This window comes from Neopelma chrysocephalum, unplaced genomic scaffold (genome assembly GCF_003984885.1).
Source record: "Neopelma chrysocephalum unplaced genomic scaffold, ASM398488v2 Primary Assembly neopelma1_74, whole genome shotgun sequence".
NCBI classification, from domain to species: Eukaryota; Metazoa; Chordata; class Aves; order Passeriformes; family Pipridae; genus Neopelma; species Neopelma chrysocephalum.
Genome location: NW_020897735.1, coordinates 920,716 through 937,236, shown reverse-complemented (window position 1 = coordinate 937,236; position 16,521 = coordinate 920,716). Strand labels below are relative to the sequence as shown.

At 48.3% G+C, this 16,521-nt stretch overlaps 1 protein-coding gene across 8 annotated transcripts in view; it reads right to left on the bottom strand.

Annotated features, from left to right (window-relative positions):
- Positions 1-16,521, bottom strand: part of EHMT1 (euchromatic histone lysine methyltransferase 1) — a 127,109-nt gene that overhangs the window by 100,565 nt on the left and 10,023 nt on the right. For 5 of the 8 annotated variants that reach the window (XM_027687552.1, XM_027687564.1, XM_027687554.1 and 2 more), the window contains exon 1: positions 5,966-5,985. The exons of 2 other annotated variants lie outside the window; for them this stretch is intronic. The gene's annotated coding sequence lies outside the window, so the exon portion shown is untranslated. Of the gene's footprint in view, positions 1-5,965; positions 5,986-6,572; positions 6,656-16,521 lie in introns of those variants that run through there. One more of the 8 variants, XM_027687560.1, reaches the window with a different exon arrangement.

The window sequence follows — 16,521 nt, the reverse complement described above, 5'->3', positions numbered from 1 at the left end:
TACCACACTGGGCTTTCTCCCCTCACCCGCCCTCGGTGTAAACCCCCCTGGGAGCACAGCCAGCCCCAGCTCTCCAAGCTTGTTGGGATAAACCTGGAAATGCAGGAGGCAGATTCACCACTGGCCTAGACCTGGAGCTGTGCCAGTGCTCCCACACCAGCCCCACCAGAGCAGCCCTGGCATGGAAAATGAGTGTGTTGGCTGATCAAACACCAAACTCCCTCCCTCAGCCAACGCAGCCACCAAAGCCCTCATTTAGCTCTGAGATTCATCACTGGATATTGCATCACTTCGGAGCCTTTTAAGGAAACATTCCAGCATTTTCCCAAATTAATCAGGTATCTTTTTTTTTTAGCCAGACAGAGTTAAAAATAGCCAAGAGCCAGGTCGGTGACAGCAAAAGGATCTTGCAGGGAAAATCTTGTCCCATCACACCTGTAAGAAGGGAAGTCCTTGTCCAGGCACTGTCCCTGCAAACAAACACCACGAAGCCCAAGGACAACACTCCCCACTAATGCTGGATAATTTTAGGGTTTCAACTGCAGGCAGCTCCATCTTGCTAGAAAAATCCACCTAAGACTTGCACTATCTACCACAGCAGGCTTGACCCTGTTTTCATAGGCAGAAGCCAAAAAGCTCCCTCCTAATCCTACAGAACCCTGAGCAAATAACACTCTGGGACTGCGTGATACCACCCTATTAAATACAAACATGTTCCTACAGTAGCTCAATGATTTTAAACACTTCCCATCTTTTCATTTCGGGTTTTAAGCACTTTGCCTGGCAAATGTCTGAAGGGCAAACCATTATGGAAATAGGAAGACAATTAATTTTCCTTTTATTCTGGAAGAGAGGATTATTGGAATAAATAAAATAATCAGCTTAAACAGGAGCACAATTCACAACTTATGAAAAACAGAGGACAGGGTTTGTTTTTTTTTCATTTTCCTTCCCAAAGAAAAGATTTTCTTGGATGGAGTTTGCCAAGGAAGTGCAGAAGTTTTGGAGTTAACCTTGGGCTGGTAACTCACAAATCACTGCCTCTGTGGCATCAGCAGGAGGAGGCCTGTCAGTGCAGACACTCTGAGAGCCACTTTATGTAATAATTTAACATAGCAGCTTAAAACAGCCCTCCAAAAAGATGCAAAGGCCACTTCCCAATCTCATTTTGACCAAGGAAAAGTTGCAGCAGCTCAACACAGCCCTGGTGCCAGTGGGAAAGATGTCCTGGAGCACTGACAACAACAAGTTTCTGCCTTTTAGGATCCTCTCCTCATCCAAGGCTCTGCCACGAGTAAATCCACATTGATTCTGTGGAGGTTAATGAAATTATCTGTATTTCAACAGTGTAGAAGACATCAGAACCAGTTTCAAATCAAGCAAAGGAGGGGTATATTCAATGCTGATGGAGGCAAAGGAGAGCAACTGTCTGATCAATGCCACTGTTGGACACCAGCCTTTGGCAGTTCAGCACCACAATTAATGTGGTTAAAGCAGGATCTGACACCCTGGGACACACATGTACACCTCCATACATGAATTAAGTTAAAGGTAAAGCATTTCACTCCCAAACCCCAGAGGGAGAAGTTAACAAATGGAAGAGGAGAGCCCTCAAATTCGTATTAGCAAGAGATGAAGTTATTGTTTACTGAGAAAAATCTGGGATATCTTGGTAAGAACTGTGCAGTTATTTCTGGAGGACTCCTCTAATAAGCAGAGTTATAAAAATAGGATGGAAACTGTGGTTCAAGGTTGCTACAGGCTCGACAAGAGATAATTGATGGAAGCACAGATTCCTGGGAACAGTAAGGACTGTAAAAGTACTGAGAAATCAAACTGATGATCTGGAAAATAACACGAGATTAAGAATGATCAGGTCAGTGGGGGCTTCTGAAAGAGCAGAAGCAGGAGAATGGAGACTTTTAGCTTGTGGTGGATTATGAGGAGGTTGGGGATGAATAATTTTGCCTCTCTGGATGGTGTCTGGGTGAGCCACGTCCCCCCACAGGTCAGGTGCCCAGAGCCCCACATCCCTCCGGTGAAGGAGCTCGTGCATCCAGGAGCCCACAGGTTTAAGCCAGCTCATAAATCCCAGCCTGGTTCCAGGATCCAGCACTGTCCCCTCCATGGCTGTGGCACCAGAGGGGAATCCATGGCTCAAACTGCTCCCTGTGCTTCCTCCACAAGCTCCAGGTGTCCAGGCACAGCCACAGCACAGGGGCTGGAGGAGGCACCACTGGAAAGAGCCCCTGCATGTCCCAGCACCCCGTGCTTCCCACAGGGAACAGCCATTCCTCTGTTTGCTGCTCCAGCTGCACGGCACTGCGGCAGCAAGTAGGTCATGGACTAGATGGTGCTTCAAGAATCACCTGCAGTTTGTTTCCTCTTCTCTTATTTGCCTTTTTTGTCTTTTTTAGGAGCCACCAAGTCACTACACCAGCACCTTCAAACCCAGCCTCCTTCACCAGAGCCCCATCCATCCATCCATCCATCCCATCCCTCCCTCCCTATCCTCTCCTTACAGCCCTGTCTCCTGCATTTCTGCTCTCTCCTCACTCTGTTTAATTCCACCTCTCCCCTGCAGGTGGATTCAGGTCTTTAAAACAGGATTTTTCTTCCATCTTCCCTTTCCCCATGACCTTATTTTTCCAAGCACAACATACCCCATTGCTTCTCTCACATGCAGAACCCACACCAGGCCCTCTGTGCTGATCAGGGCATTCAGTCCCCTCCACCCTGTGGAGTTATTCCAGTGATTCCACAGCCAGGTTAAAAAATGCAGCTCCTTCCCCCGTGCTCATAACTTCCCTCACTAATCCTCAGGGATTAGGGGGGTAGGGTGTTAAGGAAGGCAAAATGCAGCCATGAGTTGGATTTGAAAATGGTCAGGAAGGCAGGAGATAAAACTGCTCTGAAGGTGGAGAAATGCTGCACGTTACAGCAAACCCTTCCCCACGGCGTCTCTGCAGAGAGAGGGCTCATCACACAAATAATTACAAGGCTCATATCATAATGTCTGGTCTTAAGGGCACTGCCAATTGAGTACAGGTTGGCTGAGGCAGTTAGAAGGGAGAGAAGCAAAGGCACCAGGCTTTGGTCACCACTTGGTTATTAAACACTGGGACTTCGATACAATCACCCAGCAGTTCCTTTCTCCTCCCTGGGATTGCCAGGGTTGCATGAGGGTATTTTAGATAAATAAGATTCAGGTCCATTTTGTTCTCTCTGTTTTGAATACAATCCTGGGCTGCAACGATACCAAAGAGGTGAGCAAATCCCAAATTCAGGTTTCAGTTCCTCCACTGGACAACATTATGCTGGTGGAGAGAGAGACAAAACTGGCCACAGAGGCAGAATTTTGCACAGAAATCTGAAGACAGGAACGTGTAAATTCAACAGTGAATCCTCCTGAAAAGCCTGAGTCACCCATCTCAATGAAAGCATCCGGGAGTCCCTGTGCTGCACCCCCTGAGCTGCATTCCCTGCATGTCCCACAGCCCACACAGCCCCAGCCATGCTGACCCACAGCACATGGGAGTGAACACCAGGGTCAGGTCTTTGGGTGGGTGACACCTCTGCTCTCCCCAGGTGACTCCAGACTGAGCACTGGCTGTTCCCTCCTCCCCAGCACCCCCATTCCCTGTGGGCTGCTGCTCCCACAGCCGGCACAGCAGGAGCAGAGGTGGCCCATCCTTCCCAATTCCATGGACACAATTCCACGGGCTGGAGAACCCTCACTCAGCTCAGCCACACCAGAGCACTGGGGGTTCCCAAGGGGAGTGAGGTGCCCACTGCCTGGGATCTGCAGAGCTCCTCCAGCAGAGCCCAAGAACCCACCCACAAACTAAACCCAACAGAAATTAAATTTGGTTGTAGCTATTTTTTTCCTTCCAGACTTTTCCAGTCTCAGGGCTTGCTGGGGAGGAGCTGAATGTCTCCTTGGAGGAGAAGAGCCCTGTGCAGGAGGGAAGCAGCTCTGGGATGAGGCTCTCACAAAAGCTGCTCCCATCCACAGGCACAAAGACCCCAGGCCACCGAAGGCTTGGTAAGGCTGGAGCCCAGTGCTCCATGCTGGGGGCTCTCCTCAGCCACTGAAAATAGCTCCTTTTCCCCATTTTACTCTCAAACAAGAACAGGAGGAGGGCTTTGCCCTCTGGCTTTGAGCCAAAAGCTGTGGCACTAAGGAAACAGAGTCACCTTTGTCCCTTTGCTGAGCCTTTCCCCCCTTCTCTGGCGTGGGGATTCCCACCCTGGTACTGGAGAGAGAAGGAAAAGGTTTAAAGCTGGTCCAAACCATTCCAGGGATGAACTTGAGTACTTTTCACAGTGAGGTTGCAATAAAGAATGAGATGATGGATCCAGGCTCTCTAAAATCAACCACTGCAAAAGGAAAAGGCAGCGATGGCCCAGAGGGAGACTCGGGGACAATCATTTCAGTGAGGCCCAGTCCTGGTACCACGGCACCTCTGGGCCCTGACCTGGCAAAGCAGCCCCCACCTACACACATCAGCTTAAAGATGCATTTTTCTTATACCCTGATCATAGATTTTTAAGGTTTCTTTTTAACTTTCTTGCTTTCAACTTTGCTTCTCCAAAAAAACTGTTTCCCAGCCCTTCCACCAAACACGCTTTAACCAGAATTTGATCATTTTTTTTCTGAATTGAAAACCCCTTGCCATGGTGACAGACACGTCACTGGCACCAGATAAAAATCTGAAAGAGAAAACACTCCTCCACCACTGAGAAAGTGATGCAGCACCACTGAATCCCAGCACAACCATGGTCCTCCACGACACGAGTCTTTGTTCTCACAATCATCTCCAAAACAATATTCTGACAACAACATCCCTCCCTATATAGATTTATACTGCTATATCTCTATCATTTCCCTTACACCCATCAAAATAAAGATATAATTAACCCATCCTCAATAGAAATTATGATGATTTTGAAACAGCAAGAAACAATCTATTTGCATTTGGTAGCTAATTATTCCCCCTACGCACACAGCCACCAATGTTCCCTAAATCCATCCACGGAACAGACAGTCTGTGCCAGCCAGAGCTTCTGGAAAAGAGGGGAAAAGGAGGGACTAAGCAAAAAAAACTCAACATTGGGGTGGCAAGATTTTCCTCAAATCTGCAGCATCTCGAGCTCAGCCAAGGCTGTGATAGAACTGCCCTCCTGAACTCATCCAGCAGCATTAGCATCCACCTGGAAGCTGACAGGTACCTCAGGACAAACCTGGTGGGAGCCACTGACATTTGTTAAATTATTGAATTATTATTCCCTTCTTCAGAGCACTCCAAGGAAACATGAAGCCACTTCCCCACAAATGCCATTGGACACAAATTTCACACCAGGAACTACTCTCAGAGCCAGGCAACACAGGGATTTGCAGCGGCACAGAGGTGCACCCGTGATTGTTCCCTCCTGGAAGGAGGAAGGGTGTGCCCTCCTTCCACCCACAGAGTGCTGGGGGATTGCTGAGGGCTGATCTCCAACCCCGAGCCCCAGGACAGCGACTCATCCCACTCAGGTACAGAACAACCCGTCCCCTTCCCCGCTCCCCCCCAAGCCAGGCAAGTTTAGCTGACAGATCACCTCCACTTCCTCACCAGCCCCAAGGATTAACTAGGTGTTTCTAGCAGGTAAAGACACAAACCCTGGTCAGGGAGCCTCTCCCAGCTCAAGCAGCCTGACAAAAATCAAGTCACCCAGACATTTCTGCTTGACACGCCGGGAGCCCCCAGGCTGGCCCTCCATGGCTTGTGCTGGATTTGGAGGGAGCTGATAGAAAGCATCAAGGATGGCAAATCCTTGTGGAGCAAGTAGATAAAACACTCTTCAATCATCAGGAACTATCAGAGGTTTCCCTTCCTCCAGGATGCCCCCAGAGAGCAGGGGTTGGGAAGGAAGGAGCTTGGTTTCACCTGGACACAATCCGTGTGCTTGCAACACTTACCTGGCTGGCAGGGCATCCCTCCTCAACACAGGACAAGTGATCAGCCTTCAAAGCAAAGCCAAAATAGCCCAACGCTTGTTTTTCTTCCCCCATCTGACACAGGATTGCAGCTCCTCAGGCATGGGGAGGAGGGGGAGCAAAATGATACTTTAAAAAAAACAAACGCTATTATTCTGTAGGCAAAGCTAATCCCATCACACGTTTCCCTTCCAACAGAAGCATGACAGACCGAGTCCCACTGGGTTCTGATCACAACTAAACAGGACGAGGGGTTTTCAGCTGCCTTCTGCCAACACAGCTCAACGAGCAGCAAGGCCTCACCTCCTACAATCATTTCACTCAACACCAAACCACCCTGGTGCTCTACCCCAGCTCCTCAAAGCCAGCCCCGAGCCTCAGTATGGCCTTGCACGGAAATAGGATTACTTTGGCCTGGAGGAAAAAAAGAAACCACAACATGAAGGTCACCCATAAAATCATTACACAGATCCCTCTTCCCCGGCTCTTCGAGTTAAAAAAAAAACAACAAAAAACAAAAACCACCTTTCTCAAAGCCCTCAACCTGAAAGTAGAAACACAAAAAGATATGTACATTAATGCCATATACCTCCGTCAATTTTTTTCCTCGTGTCTTTAGAGCAGTTGTTTACTGCAGCCAACTGCAGAGAAATTACAGTAGCTTAACTCTCCAACTCCCTCTAAAGGATTAATCTTCCAGTGAGCATGCTCATGAGGGAGCTTTTTCAGCAGTTGCATCCATTTCATGAGTGAGGGCTGCTGCAGACATGAGGAAATGCCATTTCAGGGCTACGGGCAAAGCTCAGAGCCCCCCAAACCAAGGGCAAACCCCTTTCCCAGCGTTCCACAAAGGGTCTCTGCCCAACCCTCCACCTCCAACGGATTCCACGTTCATGTGCCCTTTTCAGGAAGGAGGGGGGGTGGTGGTTTCCCTGCGACACACACGTCTGAAATGTCTGACCTTGGCTTTTCTCTACGAGCTGGTGGACAGTTCACCCACCGAGTCTGAAGTCAAAAATAGCTTCTTCTCACGGGGCAGATTTTCCTTCTGCATCACTTGTTGGCTCGTCTTTGCTTTTCAAGAGAAAATCAGGAGGATAATTTGGGGTGTGGGGAGAGGGGGAGGGGAAGGGGGAACATTTGAATAAAAAGGAACAGCTTTAAAAATCTAGTTCTCAACTCAGCATCACAGTTGATAACAGATCCTGAGACACATTTAACTCCACAGATTAAGGACCCATGCAAATGAGGATTTGCTGGTAGACAACAAATCCAGTATCTAAACAAGGCTGTTCAAGTAATCTTGTCCATTCTCTAGACCACTGTAGATTGAACTGCTCTATTTGAGGTATTTCTCCCTCATCCCAAATGATGCACCTCAGCTTTCCTGATGAAAATAAAGCTCCAGAATCAAGGACAAATACACTGTAGAAACAGTTTCTTCCATTTTCATCTTCTCATATTCCAGGGTTCTGCCCTTTCCCCTTCCCATTTATCTATTTTATGTCCTGTTGCTTAATTGCTCTTTGTAGCTGAAAGAGATCCAAGCCTCCCCCTCCCCCCAAAGGCTCTTATTTCAAGTTTTAAACCCAGCTTGAGTCTAGGACATGTAGAGACCAGACTGCAACCCCTGATCCTGGGGAGAATCCGGAGGGGGCTGCAGCCCAAGGTGTGAGATTGCTTCCCAGATCCAGCACCGAGCACCACCCCAGCCACCACAACCACCCAAACATTTATTTATTTTTTGAAAAGTCTTGAGTGTCTTGGATGCCATGAGGGCCCTTTTATGTTTTAAGCCCTACACATGAATCCACCAAGAGGCAGGATGTCAGGATAGTGTTAAAGAAGGGCTATGGCTGCGTTTGACAATGAACGCTCACCATGGCGACAGTCTCCGTAAGGAACGATTAAACCTATGGTGACACTGGATATTTTGCTCAGTTGTCACCTAAACAGAAGCACCCACAGAAAGGAAAACTCTGTTACCATGCATTAAAATAGACGCTTTGTTTTATTTAGAAAGCATCCAAACTGGTTGGTTTGGATGTGCCAGAGCAGGGGCTGCTCAGCCACCCCTCCCTGCTCCAGCTCCATCCTTCCAGGACCTGATGACTGATGGCTGCACTCATCCTGCCCTCCCTCCCACGGATCTCAGGTGCTGCTCAGGCTGCTCCAGCTTCTCCAGCGTGGCATCTGACCCTGAAAATCCTTCCAAAGAAAAGCCCCAGCCTTCCAAGCAGGCAGATGTGAAAGAGCCTCGATGCAGGAAGATCATGTCCTGCACTTCCTCCTCCATCGCAGCACTGAGCCCATGAGGGAAGGTGGGATATCAGATACGGAGTTACCCTGACCTGTCATTCCCAATCTGGAAACCACTCATACTCCCTGAGAGTTTAGACTTTGAAGATTGACTGCTATTGATTCTCCTGCAAGCAAACAGCCCGAGCTGGCAATCAGTCAATAATAAGCAATTACTCGACAGCCTCTTATCTGCAGATGCCAGCCCAGACAGCTCGACTCAGAGAGGCACCAGGTCAATAAATCAAAGCTGTTCTCAAATTTTAAAATATCATCATTTAAGAAACCCACCCAGCCTTCAAACTGGCTGGAAGAGCAGCCAGGTCAGAGGGATTCCTGCAGAACATTGTGGTGGCTGTCACTAATTTACAGGGCAGCAGATATTCTGTGATGTGCTGAAATCCACCCCCAAGCTCCTCACCTGACAGCAGCAACGTTGAGTTGCAGCTGGATGGAGATGATGAGAGAGAGAGAGGAGGAAGGAAAACCCTTCTCCTTTGAAGAATGACTTGTAGGGAAGAAGCAGAGCAGGGCAGACTTCCCAAAACACTCACCATTCCCAGCTGGCTCCCTGGACCCACCTCACTGCTCACCAGGAGCCTCAAACAAACACCAACAAAAGTGGGTTTAACAGCACCATGACAGTGAATCCATGGCACCTTCCTAATCCCCCTGCTGTGCCCTCTGTACCCTGGGTGTACAGTTAATCATTCCATCTTAGGAATTGCATTTCTTCGCTTTCTCATGGCCTAAACATGATATAAAAACTCCTCCTGTGTATTTCAGTGGGACCCAGAGGCAATGCCTTAAACCCTGTGGTGCCAACAGTGCAACAGAGGAGAAAATCAGCCTTGCCAAAACTCATGGAGGCACTTTATGCCTCCAGTGCAGACTCCCTTTACAGACTCATTTATATGAAAAGAGATAAAACTGGCCTATATAATTTGCAGGAGACCACTGGAATGCAAGCCCAGTGCAATGGCAACCCTCTCTCTCTCTCTCTGTCTCTCTTTATCTATCTATCTATCTGTCTGTCTATCTATCCATCATTGCAATGCCAATGGTAACCTTCTATCTAGTACTGCAGACACTGGAAGCTCTGGGACCTTCACTGTTTATCCATAGGTTCTTGCACAAGTCATGGAAACAGCCTAAAAGAACAGCAATGTCTAAATAACTCTGCTTAGACTGAGCATCCCCAACCACAACAGCTTGAAAAAACAAGATTTGGAGCCTAATATCTAAATAACAAAGAGTGACCCACTGGAAGCAGGATCAATCCCACAGCTGGTACTCCCTCTTCATGCTCCATTTGCCACAAAACTCAGAACACATTCTAAGTGTCCTCAGCCTTCAACACCTTTCAGAGGTCTGGGAGGTTGGAAGGGAAGGTTGGGTGAAAGGCAGCAGATAATGGATTACTTTAATTTTACTTGCCAGCTGGGTCAGACTTCTTGAGGAGGAGCCTCCTGAGGTTTTCACCTCCAGCTACATTCAGGTCTTTGTTCAGCAGTGGCTGGGACAGCAGGAAACTGTGGGAAGTTGTGCCCAAAATCTGAACAGGATTTCTTCTCTTCTAACCCACAGAGCACATACAGGTGGCTTTTACACTGTCAGTCTGATCTGCACCACCGTGGCAAAGCATGGGAGAGCACTCAGGAGGAGGAACAGAAGTGTAAATGCATCTTCCTGCATCTCTCTCACCATTTATAGAAAAGCCACAAAATGCCAGAGCAGCTGACAGGATCCCACAAACCACACTGCAGAGCAGCACTGGGCTCCTCAGTTTTGCAGCCTACCAAAATTTTTCTCAAACAATACCTGCAATTTTCTGCTATAAAATACAGACCCTTCTCCTTCCCCTTCCAAAGAGCAGATGGAGAGCAGGTCAGTGCATCCACGCTGTGTAAGGGCAGTGCAGTGGTAGCAGGGCTCTAAAGAGGAGCCTGCAAAGCTGCTGGAGTTGCTGAGCACAGAAAATGTTATTTATTTGCTCCCATGCTGCCTGCCATGGCCTTGCTTTCCCTGGATGCACAGCCCCACTGCAACCTGTGCTGTCACACTCCACAAAGGGAAAACAACCCAGCAACCTTACAAACCACAAACGTGGCAGCAACACATGACTGTTTCTCACCTTTTAGGATAAAAACAATGCCAGCTTCAAGACAACAAGATATCACAACCTGCCATTCATCCTCCCATCTCAAGGCACAGCCATTTCATACAAAAGCTGGAGATCACCTGTCGTGCTCTGCTTCCTTCTTTCAAATGCAGCATTGTGTTAGCACCAGGATCCCGCTGCTTTGGGGCTGAAAGTGTTGCTAGAGCAACAAAAATGCTCGAAACTAGAGCAGAGAACAAAAGGACTCCAAGGCCCCACCGAGGATGTGATCAAGGAGACAGCAAGAATGTAAAATAGGACCAAGAGACCTCCCTGAGAGCGGGGAAACTGCCATCTCCAATCCTTCTGGTGGGCAGAATGATAATTCAGCAAGTAGATCATCTCAGTAAGGAATTACAGCAGCTCCAGGTCTGCTTCTTATCAGGAGCCCCATGACTGAGCAGGGCACTGCTCTTCTCCATGATCCATTATTTCATGCCCAGCACAGAGCTGACATTGAGTGCAGGGAGGCAGGAATTAGGGACAGACCTTTCTGTAAGGGCACAGCAAATCCCTGCCTGCATGTCCAGCAGGTTGCCTTTGCAGCAGGAGACGTGGTCAGAGTTCCTCTCACTGGACAAATCCAATTTAGGTAAAATTCCAGAACTTTCATTGGGCTGGGTAGACACAATCAGTCTCTCAATGGGATCCCACTGCACCTTGCAGGGGTTATCAAAGTGGCTCTTGTGGTTGCAAGGAACACGGATTTAGATAATAATCCTCAAAGCAGACTGATTCAGGGACTTGCCTTTGTCCCTTCTGGCACCTTCAGCACAGAGACACAGCACCAAAGATGTGTGGGCAGTGCCCTCAGTGGGCACTGGAGCTGTCACCCACTGGAGCTGGGGAGGGGGCAGACAGCAAACATCAGTGATCATAACCCACTGCCAAAACCAACCCATGGAGGTCTGTGGTTGCTGCAGCACAGTCCCCACCCTGGAGGGCTTTGGAAGAGTTCAGAAGATCCCATACTCACACACACATGGGTTTGTTTTGCCCTGCACTGGTCACAAGGATCTGATAACTCTGATTTGTCTCTCAAGATAAAGGAACATTGTTTAAGGGGATCCTTTTTCACGTAACAAAAACTGTCCCACTGCACCTGGTCTTTCTGTCACCTCCACCAGTGGCTTTAACCTTGGGTTAACTCTGCCAACAACTCCCAGAAGGCTCTGAGAGAAAAGTGAGCCCCTTGCAGGAGTCACTTTTGCTACACAGACATTTACACCTTCCTGGCACAGGATTACAAACCACTCAGACAAATTAAGCAGCACTATCGGGGGGGGGAAGACCTGGGGGTGTCTGATTTGAAGCATGAAAACAAAAATAATAGTTTGGGTGGTTTTTTTCAAAGCTTAAGCAAATGCTTTAGTGAAGCTGATGAAGACAAAAATTCTCAGGGTGGCTTATGAAAATGAGCAGCTGGCTAACAAGGATAGGTAAGGTAAGGCTCAAAGCCTGGCTCAGAGCTGGCCTCACCTCCTTGGAACCACCTGCACAGGTTACAGACCAAGCAGCGAAGAGGATGAGCAGTATTTATCCACCCTCTGGATTAAAATTCAAAGGTGGAGAAGTCACATGAGCTGCTGAGGATTCCAGCACCGAGAGGCTCTGGGAACAGATGGCCAAGCCCTGCGTGCTCAGCCCTGCCGGAACGCACGGGGAGACTCCAGACCTCAGGAAAACTGAAGGCTTTTGCTGCAACTTGATCCTGCCAGCACGTGACTGTGACTGTGACCTTCCAAACCAGCCCAGTATCAATGCTCAGATGTCTCCTCTGTGCCTGCTCACAGCTCTGGGACAATCATTACCCCCACCATGCCCTGAGCCTTCCTCTGCTTTGCCCAACAATGTCCCGTTCCCAGTGGGAAATGGTCCAGCCTCACCTCAGCTGGCATCTACAGTCCAGCTTTTCCATTCCAAAATAGCCTGTTCCCCATTTGATCTATCAAATGAAAAAATACAGAGAAATATAAAAACTAAAATCACACGGAATGACAAACGCTGAAATTGTATAATGTGAAAAAGTAAATTAACCCAAGGGCATGAAAACTGGTCTATCCACAATTTTTGCATCTTTATAGCCATCTTTGATAAAGACACCTTTATACATGATGGTTTTGTTGAGACTATTCAAAGTTAGGCCAACAGAAATGCTCTCCAACCAAAGGGACTTTGGTCACCACACTCGTGTGATGAGCAGCAGCCTGAATGTGCTGATACCAACACGGTTGTGTCTTCACACAGAGAGGTTCAGTCTGGAAATCATCATTACACAAACACAACCTTAATTAATAGCCATTGCTTTCAACATGCAAAGCAACTGCCACGATCACCTTGTCAGTGGTTATTTCTACAGCTCCAAGGGCTCATGGATGAAAAGCTTATGGTAAAACATCCTCCATCTCCTGCTCCCTGGCTTCCCTGCTCTGCTGAGGAGGGCTGGGAAAAGCCCAGCTCTGCAGCAGCCCATCCAAAGGGGTCTTTATGCCATGGAAGCAGCTCTTTTCACTCAGGAGGGCTTATTTTGCCAGCAGAACTGCACCCACACTCAACCCATACCAGACACCCACAAGGCACATTCCTAGATGGAGGCATGGCTCACACCCACCCACACATCCAGGCTGGGATGTGCAGCCCTGTTCCCAACATCTGAGCTGCTGTGTCACTGACAAACAGCTCTCCCTGGAATGCTGAATGCTCTGGAATATCAGTAATTATTACTGGGATGTGTTCATGTTTGCAAGAGCAAAACCCACCTGTGTGGCTGCGTTAGGTAATTCCAGAGCAGAGCACTCAGCACCACAGCTGTGCTTCTGTTCCACCCCATTTGGGTCTGCTCATTCCCCCATCCAGTTGTGTTCCTACAAATAACCCCAAGCCACAGGCAGATCCCTCAGCACACTCCTGGGGAGCTGCCAGGGCAGGAGAGCTCAGATCTCATTTTTAATCTGATTTTTGGGCCCTACATCCCTGGAGAAGCTGCTGTCTGTCACATCAGCAACTCAGAGGATCTAGCAGAAAAGATAGAGGTGTTAACTGCTCCTCCCAGCTGCTGCCCAGCCCAGAAGGCAGGGATGTGATACAGCCTCCTCCTGTGGGGAGAGACAGATGTGCTCAGAGCCACAGCACAGATGGGGAGCTCAGAGGAGGAGACCCAGCCCCCAGACAGGGGCAGTGGCTGTGGGGAGATTAGCTCTGCAACCACACTTGGGAAAGCAGCCCCTGAATTCAAATGGAGATCAACAAAAATTCTGATTCAAGGATTCCTGGAGAAAGAAATGGACCAGAAGATCCACTGTGGTGCCTTCCAACCTGAGCAATTCTGGGATTCTGCAGTTACTCATATCCTTGGGAATTCACTTGCAGAGGTGGCCTGTGTGTATCAGTCTCCAGACAACAATGGAAACACAATCTGTTGAGACACACTAGCTGAAAATCCCAGGAACAGGTCTGACAGAGGCAGGAAACCCTTTCTTTCCTCCTGCCTTTCCTCCTTGGGTGACGACACACAGGGATATTTCCAGCTAACACAACTCTTGGCCTACATTGGCCAAACCTTCACACAGCTCTCATAATGCAGTGAAAAAACAGCCCTGGTTGATTTTCCTTCCATTCAATTTAACTTCTAGTACTCAATATAACACTCTCCTTCCCACTCTTGTGCCCAGAGCCAAACAAGTGGATCTGCTGGAGCAGGAATGTTAAGTTGGATTTAAGATCTGCCTTGAGTTTCTGATTGCAGCCCACACTGGAGTGGATCCCACCCAGGCTGAGCAAGAGGCTGCAACCACATCGGTTTGTCACGAATGGAATAAAAGAAAGCATTGAGAATTCATGCCTAAATATTAAGATCTTTTTATCATTCAAAAAAAAAATAATTAAAATAATAAAACAGCTGAATCAACCAAAAGAGCAGAGTTTTTCCCAGGGTTTCTGCAAGGTCAGATGCAGCCACAGCCAGGCTGTGGCCAGGAGGATCCTGCACTGGGACACAGCCCATGGCAGGGGATGCTGGTGGGGTGATGCAGCCCTTTTAATCCTCTCCCTGCTTTCCTCCACTCCCCTGCCCTGAGAAACCAGGTCTGAGCCTCCAGCTGCAACTGCTGTGCTCTTGCAAAACCACTTTGAAGAAAACAAAACAAAACAAAAAAGAAAGGACACTTAGGTGACACTTTCAATTTTGCTTTAGAAAAGTCCTTGACAGGTTGTCAAAGTGGATTTGTTTATTAAAAGTGGGTTTTTCCTAGCAAGGAGCACAGAATGTCTGTACAGTGGATGCCATAATTGCACAGGTTTGTTAGTAATTGCCTCGGCTGGAACAGGATGCATTAGCCTAATTTAGGAGTGGAATAAGAATGTATGAAAGATCACAGATCCCATTTTCAAGGTGAAGTCTGATGCTGCTATCACAAGCCCAAAGGAGAGGTGCTGGACATTCAGAGTCACACTGGCTTTGATCACAAATAGTCCATATGTCACAAAGTGCTTTTAGAAGAAGTTTTCTATTCTCTTCATCAGGCCTAGAAATGGTCTCAAAGAATGAAGGCAGAAACCAGAGCACATAAAACAGTGAACATTATGTAACTCACCATCTCTTCCTCAGGGAGGATAATCTGTACACCTAAAAACTGACATTTGGCACTTCTTCAACACTTCCAGTTAAAGGCTTCTAATACCAAGCCAGGCCTTAGAACTTTGTAAAAATATTACCTCTCTTTTACAGAGGGGGAAAGCATCACAGGCAGCAAAATGTCAACCAGCCTTGCCTGGACACTGCTTAAGTTCTTTTGTTTAAGCTGCTGACTGCCCAAGGGCCTGGGTACACTGCAGGGAGGCTGCTCCCACTGCAGCTGATGGCAAACCCCTCCTTGATTTCTGTGGGGTTGGATCAGGTCCCAAAACTCTTTTTAATATAATACTCCACTCTGTGTAATCTTCTGTCTTATGCAGGGTCAACGCTTGCAAACTCTCCTTGCACTTAAGTCTCATTATCTGCCTGCACTAATTCTGCACAGAGGGCATTTCCTCAGCCCTCTGCCCACACAGCCCCACGTCCACCAGATGTAAAACCAGGCAGCTGCTCAGCAAGAGGGAAAAAAGAAAAGAAAACCCAGAGATTTACCTTTCTTCAACATTCCTGGTCAGTTTTTCCAAGACTCTCATTTCACACGTGGCTCAACACACACTCCAGAAACCCCGGGACACAAGCAGGTTATGTTCTGTGCTTGCAAAGCACCATCCACACTTACAGGGCAATAAAAATTAGTTTAATTAATAATACACATCAGCAAGAGAAATGTTAATGAGCACCCAGCGGGGGAGAAAAGGCCTGTTGTCTGATCTCCTTGTGTGGACTGCTTGCTTTGGCAGAGATCAGCAACTGCATCAGCATCACCATCCCGGGCAGGGAGGGCTCTGACTCATCAGGGACACACGCAGCAACCATTTACATCTCTTTTAAAGCAGACACTGTTGCAATCAGGAGTTACTCTTGGCAGCTCCACACCAACTTCCACTTGTGGACTTTTGGTCATTTATTTAAAGAAGAATTTCGAGTATCCCTGGGCATCCAGTGTATAAATACACACAGACACGGGGCCTCCTCCATCAGCTCTTTGGCCACGTCTGCAAATTCTACTTGAGCCACAGCAGCTTCGAGGTCACAAACACATTGAGGGGGACAGTATCAAAACTCCCTGCTCCTGGGAGATCCCTGGGAATATCCAATCCCTTTCCTCAGGGTTTGCTGAGCAGAGGCACGGGCGCTCACACCGCTGTGCTGAGGCTCAAGCAGACAATGGAAATCCTCCTTCCCAGTGTTTCTCCTGCTGCCTCCCCGTTCCAGGAGGTTTTGGCACCCCAGGAGTGCCAGCCCAGTGCTCCCAGCTCCAAGGCAGCCCGAAAACTGGAGCTCATCCACAGGGCTGTGGGAGGTGGTTTCCCACAGCCAATGGAGGAGCTGCCGTTCCTGTTCCTCCCTTTCATCGGGAGCATGGCTGGAAACAAAGGCCCGGTGGAGAAAGGCAAGTTGGCTGGTAAAACTTCCCAGCACTAGTCAGGCCTCCAACCTGGCAAA